This window comes from Cetorhinus maximus, chromosome 30, assembly GCF_964194155.1.
Source record: "Cetorhinus maximus chromosome 30, sCetMax3.hap1.1, whole genome shotgun sequence".
Lineage (NCBI taxonomy): Eukaryota > Metazoa > Chordata > Chondrichthyes > Lamniformes > Cetorhinidae > Cetorhinus > Cetorhinus maximus.
Window position 1 is genome coordinate 21,615,398 of NC_135908.1, and position 12,020 is coordinate 21,627,417.

The following is a 12,020-nucleotide window of genomic DNA, read 5'->3' on the forward strand; positions in this document are numbered from 1 at the left end:
TAAGTGAAAGTAGGAGAGGGGTGAAATATAAGCTGGTTTAAGGTGGGGAGTGGGGGGGTGGTGGGGGGGGAGAAGTTGGTGGGGCGGGGGTGGTTGTAGGGACATGCAAGCGGTGGTAGGAACAGATAATCAAAAGATGTCACAGATAAAGGAACAAAGAGATGTTGAAGGTGGTGATATTATCTAAACGAATGTGCTAATTAAGATTGGATGGCAGGACACTCAAGGTATAGCTCTAGTGGGGGTGGGGTGGAAAGACTGACAGGGCATTAAAGGTATAGATTTAAAAATAATGGAAATAGGTGGGAAAAGAAAAATCTATATAAATTATTGGAAAAAACAAAAGGGAGGGGGAAGAAACGGAAAGGGGGTGGGGATGGAGGAGGGAGTTCAAGATCTAAAGTTGTTGCATTCAATATTCAGTCTGGAAGGCTGTAAAGTGCCTAGTCGGAAGATGAGGTGCTGTTCCTCCAGTTTGCGTTGGGCTTCACTGGAACAATACAGCAAGCCAAGGACAGACATGTGGGCAAGAGAGCAGGGTGGAGTGTTAAAATGGCAAGCGACAGGGAGGTTTGGGTCTTTCTTGCGGACAGACTGCAGGTGTTCTGCAAAGCGGTCGCCCAGTTTGCGTTTGGTCTCTCCAATGTAGAGGAGACCGCATTGGGAGCAATGAATGCAGTAGACTAAGTTAGGGGAAATGCAAGTGAAATACTGCTTTACTTGAAAGGAATGTTTGGGCCCTTGGACGGTGAGGAGAGAGGAAGTGAAGGGGCAAGTGTTGCATCTTCTGCGTGGGCATGGGGAGGTACCGTAGGTGGGGGTTGAGGAGTAGGAGGTGATGGGAGGAGTGGATCAGGGTGTCCCGGAGGGAATGATCCCTACGGAATGCCGCCGGGGGGGTGAAGGGAAGGTGTGTTTGGTGGTGGCATCATGCTGGAGTTGGCGGAAATAGTGGAGGATGACCCTTTGAATGCGGAGGCTGGTGGGGTGATAAGTGAGGACAAGGGGGACCCTATCATGTTTCTGGGAGGGAGGAGAAGGCGTGAGGGTGGATGCGCGGGAGATGGGCCGGACACGGTTGAGGGCCCTGTCAACCACCGTGGGTGGAAAACCTCGGTTAAGGAAGAAGGAGGACATGTCAGAGGAACTGTTTTTGAAGGTAGCATCATCAGAACAGATGCGACGGAGGCGAAGGAACTGAGAGAATGAGATGGAGTCCTTACAGGGTGTGAGGAGCTGTAGTCGAGGTAGCTGTGGGAGTCGGTAGGCTTGTAATGGATATTGGTGGACAGTCTATCATCAGAAATTGAGACAGAGAGGTCAAGGAAGGGAAGGGAAGTGTCAGAGATTGACCATGTGAAGATGATGGAGGGGTGGAGATTGAAAGCAAAATTAATAAATTTTTCCAGGTCCCGACGAGAGCATGAAGCAGCACCGAAGTAATCATCGATGTACCGGAGAAAGAGTTGTAGGAGGGGGCCGGAGTAGGACTGGAACAAGGAATGTTCCACATACCCCATAAAGACACAGGCATAACTGGGACCCATGCGGGTACCCATAGCCACACCTTTTATTTGGAGGAAGTGAGAGGAGTTAAAGGAGAAATTGTTCAGTGTGAGAACAAGTTCAGCCAGACAGAGGAGAGTAGTGGTGGATGGGGATTGTTCGGGCCTCTGTTCAAGGAAGAAGCTAAGGGCCCTCAGACCATCCCGGTGGGGGATGGAGGTGTAGAGGGATTGGACGTCCATGAAGAGGTGAAGAGGAGGCGGTTGGGGCCAGGGAACTGGAAATTGTTGATGTGACATAAGGTGTCAGAGGAATCACGGGTGTAGGTGGGAAGGGACTGGACAAGGGGAGAGAGAAGGGAGTCAAGATAACGAGAAGTGAGTTCCGTGGGGCAGGAACAGGCTGACACGATCGGTCTGCCAGGACAGTTCTGTTTGTGGATTTTGGGTAGGAGGTAGAAGTAGGGCGTCCGAGGTTGGGCGACTATTAGGTTGGAAGCTGTGGGAGGAAGATCTCCAGAGGAGATGAGGTCAGTGACAGTCCTGGAAACAATGGCTTGATGTTCAGTGGTGGGGTCATGGTCCAGGGAGAGGTAGGAGGAAGTGTCTGCGAGTTGATGCTCAGCCTCCGCGAGGTAGATGTCAGTGCGCCAGACAACAACAGCACCACCCTTGTCAGCGGGTTTGATGACAATGTCAGGGTTGGACCTGAGAGAACGGAGTGCAGTAAGTTCAGAGAGAGACAGATTAGAATGGGTGAGAGGAGCAGAGAAATTGAGACGTCTAATGTCACGCCGACAGTTCTCAATGAAAAGATCAAGAGAAGGTAAGAATCCAGAGGGAGGGGTCCAGATGGAGGGAGAATATTGGAGGTGGGTAAAAGGATCCGTTGAACGGGGAGAGGACTCCTGCCCAAAGAAGTGAGCACGGAGAGGAAGACAGCGGAAGAAGAGTTCAGCTCTAAACCTCCAAACCTCCCTGTCGTTTGCCTTTTTAACACTCCACCCTGCTCTCTTGCCCACATGTCTGTCCTTGGCTTGCTGCATTGTTCCAGTGAAGCCCAACGCAAACTGGAGGAACAGCACCTCATCTTCCGACTAGGCATTTTACAGCCTTCCAGACTGAATATTGAATGCAACAACTTTAGGTCTTAAACTCCCTCCCCCATCCCCACCCCCATTTCCGTTTCTTCCCCCTCCCTTTTGTTTTTTCCAATAATTTATATAGATTTTTCTTTTCCCACCTATTTCCATTATTTTTAAATCTATACCTGTAATGTCCTGTCAGTCTTTCCACCCCACCCCCACTAGAGCTGTACCTTGAGTGTCCTGCCATCCATTCTTAATTAGCACATTCTCTTAGATAATATCACCACCTTCAACACCTCTTTGTTTGTTTGTCTGTGACATCTTTTGATTATCTGCTCCTATCACTGCTTGCTTGTCCCTACAACCACCACCCCCCCCACCAACTTCTCCCCCCACCCACCACCCCCCCCCACCCCCCCCAACCTTAAACCAGCTTATATTTCACCCCTCTCCTATTTTTACTTAGTTCTGTTGAAGGGTCATGAGGCCTCGAAATGTCAACTCTTTTCTTCTCCGCCGATGCTGCCAGACCTGCTGAGTTTTTCCAGGTAATTCTCTATCTGACTATGTTGACTTTCTGGCAGACCTCCACCGTCTCCATCAGGAACACGGGGGTCTCATGAATGTGTGTGAATTGGGTGGGGTTGTCATTTGCCTTTCGCTATCAATTCCTGACCCCTGACAGGTATGGGTTCAGGAGGTGGCAATTTCACCCGATAGTTTCTGTTGGAGAAGAGTCTGGTCCAGAAAGGGTTAATGTGGGACTGAGCACAGTCCCGCCCACACAGTGATGTAAGAAGACACCTGACCCTGAGCCAGACTCGAGCTGGAGTCAGTCGGGTTGAGACCGACAGTGAGGTGAACTCCGTACTCCTGTAAATATGTCAATCGTGCTGAGTTGTTAATAAAGACTTGCTGTTAACATAGTCCTGCTGGAAAACTATTTCATGGTTGCCGGAAGCAGGATCCTTCAGTTTGGAGAAATAACGCTGCTACATTGGTGGAACATATTTTATCTGTTGGACTTTCCAAGTGCCCGGTGGAACATTCCGAGCTGTGAGCTGTCTTGGATAAGATGTGTTTCCTGTGTTTGTGGGGGGGGCGGCCCTCTGTCAAGGCCTGGTTCCTTAACCTTTCTGACTCATGAGAGAACCCACGGCTGGGTTTCTGTTGTCTTTCCCATGGCCCTGAGGTAACAGCCACGCAAAAGCACACTTCCTGTCCAAGATGGGCAGGTTGCCCTTTAACGGGCAACAATGACTCTCCCTTCCTCTTCCCACTCTCTCCGTTGGTGAGCTCTGCTAAGTCACAGTCCACCGAGTCCCAGCCCCCCGCCCGGCCTACGCCAGGCAGTGAACCTCCTTGATTCACTGCTGTGCATGCGACAGGCGCTATGCAGATGCAGAGGCTGTAAAGCCGCTCGGTCGGGTCAGTGCAGGTCTGAATCAATGGGACTTCTGTTAGGGAGTGAGCACATCCTGGTCCATTTCCCTGTTCTCACTTCACTCCTGTGATCCAGTGCCCGGGTGTGGGTGTGTGGACAGTTACACATTCACTAATCAACGCCATGAGCGTGAAGAGCTCTCTCGCCTTCCAAATGCTTTTGATTTGCTCCGTCCCTTTCCGCTATAAAAAGATTTAATTCCCTCTGTCAACAGTCAGCGCAAAGCCAAAGGGGGCAGGACAGAATTTTCAACATCTCTCCCCTCACCCGGTTTGGATATGACACCCTCCAATATTTCACCCCTTTTTTCCACCCACCTTCTCAGGCAGCACTATTTGACAATGGAGGGCTTCACTGGCCTGTCTCACTGTCTGTTGGGGTGGGGGTGGGGGGAGGGGAGTGGAGGGGGGGGGGGGGAGTGGAGGAGGGGAAACCTCCCCCCCCTCAACCCCCTCAAACCCCTCACCCCTTCACCCTCAATCCAGGCTGCTGCGCAGTAGAATAAACAGAACACAACTGCCTGGCCATTGTCATGTAGCCGTTTGTGGGATCTTGCTGTACACATTTTGGTTGCTGAGTTTTTTAGGCTGCCACAGCGGATTCTCTTCCGAAAAATTCACCGTCGGTTGTAAAGCACTTTGGGGTGATCCTGTGGTCATGAATGGCGCTATATAAATGCACATATTTCTTTCTCAATGGGCCCAACTAGCCACTCGGCTCAGTGAAGGAAGACCCACCATCAGCACTGTCAGCTACCCCCCTATGGGGTAACCAGAGATGCCCCAAGGGGAATATTACATTTACCTTTTCTATGCATATCTGCCAACTCTGTAGACGATTGGCTTAAAACGGAGAAAACGTTAGCACCATGTGATAGTAACTGAAAAACCCCCTAAACAAGATGTGTGACCTCCTTGAATTTCTGACGTTTACACATTCTGTTGACTAAGGAAGGAAAATAGTTTGCAATCCCATTCCAACAGGTGTCCCAGATCTCCCCTTCTCCGTTGTACCCCGGAGGTACTCTGGAAAATGCACTGGGGGACTCCTCGGACATCGCCATGCATGCGCTGAATGGGAATTGTCCAGGAGTTTCCATTTCTATTGGGCAATTACCTTCTGCCCGGAACCCTCCACACTCCAATTTAAAGTTGGAGACTTCAGATTGGTTCTAACTCACTTCACCAAATTTTTTTCTTTATTTATTCTTTTACACACGGAGGTGTCGCTGGCTGGGCCAGCATTTTTACTGCCCATCTCTAATTGCCCTTGGGAAGGTGGTGGTGAGCTGCCTTCTTGAACCACTGCAGTCCATGTGGTGTAGGTACACCCACAGTGCTGTTAGGGAGGAGTTCCAGGATTTTGACCCAGCGACAGTGAAGGAACGGTGATATATTTCCAAGTCAGGATGGTGAATGACTTGGAGAGGAACTTCCAAGTGGTGGTGTTCCCATCTATCTGCTGCCCTTGTCCTTCTAGATGGTAGTGGTGGTGGATTTAGAAGGTGCTGTCTAAGGAGCCTTGGTGAGTTGCGGCAGTGCATCTTGTAGATGGTACACACTGCTCCCACTGTGCGTCAGTGGTGGAGGGAGTGAATGTTTGTGGATGTGGTTCCAATCAAGTGGGCTGCTTTGTCCTGGATGGTGTCAAGATTCTTGAGTGTTGTGGGAACTGCAAGTGGGAGTATTCCATCACACTCCTGACTTGTGCATTGTAGATGGTGGACAGGCGCTGAGGTGTCAGGAGGTGACTTACTCACTGCAGGATTCCAGCCTCTGACCTGTTTTTATAGCGACAGTATTTACATAGCTAGTCCAGTTCAGTTTCTGGTCAGTGGTAACGCCCAGGTTGTTGATAGTGGGGGATTCAATGATGGTAATGCCATTGAACATCAAGGGGGGATGGTTATATTCTCTCTGGTTGGAGGTGGTCATTGCCTGGTAATGTTACTTGCCACTTGTCAGCCCAAGCCTGAATATTGTCCAGGTCTTGCTGCATTTGGACATGGGCTGCTTCAGTATCTGAGGAGTCGTGAATGGTGCTGAACATTGTGCAATCATCAGCGAACATCCCCACTCCTGACCTTACGATAGAGGAAAGGTCATTGATAAAGCAGCTGAAGATGGTTGGACTAGGACACTACCTTGAGGAACTGAGAACCCGAGTATAGTTACCCACGAAAAGTTAAAAGGATTGAAACCAGCTCTAACTATACTACTGAATCCCTGACTACCACCTGGACTCCCTGAGTACTGCCCCACTGACCACCCAACTGGCCCCCAACCTTCCAACTACACCCCACTGAATATCCACCAGACTACCTGCCCCACAACCATCGGAACCCTCCCCATCCTATCACCCCACTCCCCTCTCCACCCACCCTACGCCACCCCGTCATCACTTACCCTACACACTTACCTACTCCCCTAGCCTCTCTGGCCGGCGCTTACTGGTTTATGGCAGCTAGTGCCGTAAAAAGGGGTGTGGCTTTGTTTCCGCTGACAGTCTTGCCCTGCACTGACAGTCTCCAGGGGTATCTACGCTCCACGTTTCCCAGGAGGTCCGGATCGGAAGTCCAGGTGAGAAATGTACGGCTCCAGACTAAGGTAGGAAAATAAGAGCGGATTGCCGATCTGATGGCGACTGCCACTCTTGGGGGACCTGGCCCTTCGTTTAACTCAACTATGGAGTGTTTGCAAGATGAGGCATTAAACCGAGGTCCTGTCTACCCTCTCAGGTGGGGCTGAAAGCTCCCATGGTACGGTTTTGAAGAAGAGCAGGGGCGTTATCGCCCAGTGTCCTGGCCAATGTTTATCCCTCAGCCAGACTAACTGCTCATTGTCACATTGCTGCTTATGGGAGCTTGCTGCACTCAGAATGGCTGGCGCGGTTTCTACATTACAACAGGAAGGACACTTCGAAAAAAACACTTCATTGGCTGTAAAGTGCTTTGGAGGTGCTGAAAGGCGCTATAGAAATGCAATCTTTTCTCTTTCTCTACAGGATCAAACAAATAGTTACTCTGCATGTCTCAAAACCGGCATGTCTTAAAATAGCAAAATATTATTCCTGAGTCTGGAGCCTGTGACTGAGTGAAGAAAACGAATCAGATTTTGTGTCTCAGTAATTACAGGGAGGCAACATGTTGCTTCATTCAAATTACTGTGATTGCATAAATACTTCAAAGATGAAACGGGGAATTCGGAAGCATGTAATTTAAGCCACACAAGCTATTTGAGGACAAGGCTGGTTGCTTCAGTTCACTGGGGCCAGGAAGTCTTTGATTTGCTAGCCAACATATTCCTGAATACCTGGGCTATCTGCTGCTTCACTCCCGTGTGTGCTGCCGACACTACTCCCATTTGTGCTGGTAGCGAACTTCAGTTCGATGTTTCATCACCTCGAGGTGCCTCACCCAGCCCGGCAACTCGAGGCACAGCCCACGTTCCAGAAATAAATGATTACAAAGCTCAGCCAGACTTTCGTTCTTACTCCTGACTCCCTCAGTTCCAATCAACCCAACTGTTTTTGCTGGTTAAAACGGATCTTTCTTGAAGGAAGCAGGGCTGAAGCATTCCGAAAATATTAAATTCCCGATCAGCTGGACTCTTTCAAATGGGAGTTCTCCCCAGTGCCCTGGCCAATATATATCCCACAGCTAATGTCACTAAAACAGGTGATGTGGCCACTTGTACGTTGTTGTTTGTGGGAGCTTGCTGTGCACAAATTGGCTGCCATGTTTCCAACATTACAACAGTGACTACACTTCAACAGTATTTCATTGGCTGGAAAGCTCTTTAGAAGATCCTGAGGTCGTGAAAGGCGCTATATAAATGCAAGCCCTTTCTTCATTTCCTGTGATTAATTGATGAGCATGATGATGTCACATGGTACTCCAAATCACGGAATCGTTACAGTTCAGGAGGAGGCCATTCAGTCCATTGTGTCTGCACCAGCTCTCCAAATGAGCAATATGACTCAATGCCAATCTCCTGTCTTTATCCTCTAACCCCAAACATTTTCCCTCTTGAATGCCTCGATTGAACCTGCCTCCACCACACTTCCAGACCCGAACCACTCACTCAAAGTATTTTCTCACATCGCGTTTGCTTCTTTTGTAAATCACTTTAAGTCTGTACCCTCTCATTCTTGATCTTTTTACGAGCGGGGACAGCTTCTCCCTATCTACTATGTCCAGGCCCCCTCATGACTTTGAACATCTCTGTCAAATCTCCTCTTAGCCTTCTCCAAATAGCGGCTAATCGATAGCTTACACAGTGCCGATAATAGTTCATTGATTGCTCTAATGGCGACACAACTTCTGGCGATCGCATCTGTGTTGAAACCTATAAGTTGCAGTGTGCCTCATTGAGCTGTTCCAATCCTTAAAGTAGCAGGATCTTTGGTGGGCAAATTTTTGGCTATTTACCCAAAGTTTGCACGAATTTCTCCTCAAGCTCAGGCTGATAATCGCAGGGCCTCAGAGTGTGGTTTCCAATGGGAGAGGGGGTGGGGAGGGACAGTTGAACCTCTTATTTGGAGATTTGTTAACCCAAGCAAATCCCAACTATCTACAGACAGGGAAAATGAAATAACTCAATGCATTTTCAAAACAACCATTGGGTGGTGGTGTAGGAGTTGAATATAGGTGGTTTCACTGTGTTCTCTCTCTCTCTGTCTCTTTTTCTCCCTCACTTTCTCTCTCTCAGTTACCAACTCTCCAGGATTGGCCTGGAGTCTCCAGGAATTGAAGACCAGTCTCCAGGACATTGCCGTGTGCAATGCTGCAGAAAAATCATCGGTACATTAAAAATGATTGGGTTTTTTTTTACCATTTCTCTTTACAAGATATAAGGATATTGAAAATGGGGATAAAGGCTGTTTGGCTGACAGTCAAGCATCATCCAGTTGGATAATTCGTCTTTCTGCATTGCAGGCGGAGTAGGAAGGCAGTGCGTCACAAGGAAGGGCATGTTGGCTGATTAATTGCTGGAATGAGAGGGCAAGTAATGTGATGAAACCTCTAGGAATACATTTAATCATACTCTCCAGTTGGAAATCCTACTCTCTCTCTCTCTCTATCTCCACAATGTCTGTGTAGGATTTCTCTCTCTCTCTCTCTTTCTCACCCTCTGCCTGTCATCTCTCTCTCTCTCTTGCTGTCTGGTGTTTAAGTCTTTCTCTCTCCCTTTGTGTGTGTGCCTGTCTCTGTCTGTGTCTCAATCCATTCCCTTATTGTCTCTATCTCTCTGGATCTGGTGTCTATCTCTGTGTCTCTTCTCTCAGTCTCTGTGTCTCCGTTTCTGTTTTTCTCTGTATTTATCTCCCTCTCTCAGTTGCTCTCTCTCTCTCAGTGGCTGGGAGTTTACGTGTGGAAATCGGGACTGCTGCCACCCTGTGCGTTGTAGGACGTTGTGTGTGCCTGCATGCCATTGTAATATAAAGGTGTTCGGCGGAGCAAGGGTTAATGTGAGACTGGATAATAGCACCACCCAGGGTATGATGCATAGAGTCACTTGAGAACAGTCTAGAGAGGACACTCTAAAATCCACCCACCTGCATGACAGCAGCACCATGTGAGACAGTGACCTGGGATTTGTAAATAGTTAAACACTACCAATAAAGTGTTCATGTTTAAACATACACATCTCAAGACCTCATCATTGAGACATCTAAATAACCCATATTACAACATGGTTGGCAGCAGTAAGGACTTCTAAAAGACATCGCATCAGCGGTGATATGGAAGGTGGCATTTTAAACGATGAACCCAGAACAGTATCCCAAGGTATGAAAAACTAGAAGCAGCTGAAGCCAAACTAGAGAGACGTGCACCTAAGAAGAAAACTTGAAGAAACAATTGAAGAAGCTTTGCTGCAGACTTAGAAGTTGAGGGATCCACCAGAGTGAGTGGAAGTCCATTGAGAAACCCTCGAGTGATGCAGAGTTATAAAAAAAAAACCTGGTCAGCTCACCAAGATGGGTGAGCAAAAATACAAAAATTGCAAGAGCCTGAGAGATGCAGTGTGAAGAATACTGGACAGTTCATGAGACAGTGAGCCAAAATTACAAAAAGAAGCTGTATTTACATTGTGGAATAGGTGGCAGTCCCAGGGCTCAGCATATCCAGAGGGAAACTGAAAGACAGATTGTCAGTTAAAAAAAAATCCTGTTAAAAAAATAACAGACAGAGCAGAGGAAAAACTGCACAGTAAAAAACTGCAGAGTAAAGGAAGACCTGAAGAGTAGTTGGCTGGGGAAGGCAGGTGAAAGTTAGCACGCTGCTCTTTTAGGGTGTGGGGGAGGTACTGTTAATGTTGAAATTGTGCTGCAATTGAATGCATGCTTTAAGTTGGTAATTAAGCTCTGCTGTCCCCAACTGGAGAAGGAATAGGGAATAATTTCAAGAGTATATAAACCAGTTCACATGGCTGCCTCACGCTGCAGCTCTTCCCCGTCAGGAGGAGCGGCTGTTGTCAGGGAGCTGCTGGTCAGGAGCCTGCACCTCCACCTATACCACTTCAGGTGGCTGGGGGAGGAGAGGGCTGTGGCTGACGGGGTGAGTAGAGTCGGGGACGTGCTGGGTGGTGGAGAACTGGTCTGATGACCCCATTTGTACTGGTGTGTTGTGCATTTGGTGGGTGTCCAGCTCACGTCCGATGTCATCCAACGCCTTAAAACAACGGTGCTCGGCCCAGATGGCACGCGTGGCTTAGAGGCAGCTCAAGTGTGTGGTGGACTCCCGTCTGTGCGTACCCCTGCTTGGGGCAGAATTGCACATTGGGCCCCAAGCCCCAAAACCTCCCTCGGGAGCCTTGAACTGTCGTGTGGAAATTCCGTCCATGCCCTCTCCTTCTTCGTGGAGGGCTGCTGCTGCACAACCTTCACCCCCTGACCTTTGCCCGCTGTCTGACATGCCCTGGCATGCTCTCTTACCATCTGGTGGCAGAGGTCCTCATTTGGGGGGGGGGCTCTCTACGCGAGGGTCCTCCTCCTTTCCCGAGATGCCTTGCGTTTTTTGCGGCCTTGTGGAGTCCGTGGACCATGTTCACGTCAGTTTTAAAACATTTTTTTAACCTAAAAATTCTAACAACAGTCATAATGAGTAACCGCACAAAAAAACCGCTTACAGTGCAGCGATAATTCAACACACTTACATTTGGAAGAGAAAGAGAAAGAAAGGAAAAGAGAAGTAGGAGGAAGAAGAGGAAAAGGGAACGAGAAGAAAACCCCTCCTCAAACCCCAAAAAATAAATAATAAGAAGATCAACAACAGCCATAGGTCAGGTATAGTTTCACCTGCTGGAACACATACAACCTAACTAGGGTCAGTTGTATGAAAGTAGAGAGCTGTAGTTTCTCAAAGTAATCGAGGAAAGGCTGCCAAGCTACATAAAATCCATCAGTGGAGCCTCTTATAGTCTACTTTATTTTCTCAAGTTTAAGATTCTGCACAAGATCTCGTATCCAATTAGGAAAAGAAGGGTGGGGCTGACTGCTTCTAATCTAATAGAATAATACGTCTAGACAATAATATTGAAAAGGCAAGTGCATTAGTCAGGATGTTTGTAAGAAATAATAATGCTACTTGCTTCCACTCCAAAGAATGCTGTAATAGGGCAAGGTTCAATGAAAATATGTGGCAGCGATCTAAAAATATTTTGTCCAAAACATAGCCAATTTAGGACACGACCAGCACATTTGAATTAGAGTGGCTGGGGCAGTATGACACTTATCACAGGCTGGATCAAAATTTGGATAAATCTCAGATAATTTTGCCTTGGGTGGATGGATACGATGTTAGATTTTAGAGAATACAATTTGGAACTGTACCCCCCCCCCACCTAACAAAAGGATTTAATTCTAACATAATATCTATCAGTGATTTAGGGGGCAATAAAGGAAACTGCGCGCAAAATCTCTGGTTTGTAAATAGCGAAAGAAGTGTGTGTGGGGCAGATCGTATTTCGGAGAAAGAATGTG

At 48.1% G+C, this 12,020-nt stretch overlaps 1 protein-coding gene across 1 annotated transcript in view; it reads left to right on the forward strand.

Annotated features, from left to right (window-relative positions):
- Nucleotides 1-3,388: 3,388 nt before the first annotated feature.
- LOC144670137 (semaphorin-7A-like) overlaps nucleotides 3,389-12,020 on the forward strand; it is a 101,750-nt gene continuing 93,118 nt past the window's right edge. Inside the window, exons 1-2 of the mRNA XM_078532602.1 lie at nucleotides 3,389-3,451; nucleotides 5,021-5,187. The gene's annotated coding sequence lies outside the window, so the exon portion shown is untranslated. The remainder of the gene's footprint in view (nucleotides 3,452-5,020; nucleotides 5,188-12,020) is intronic.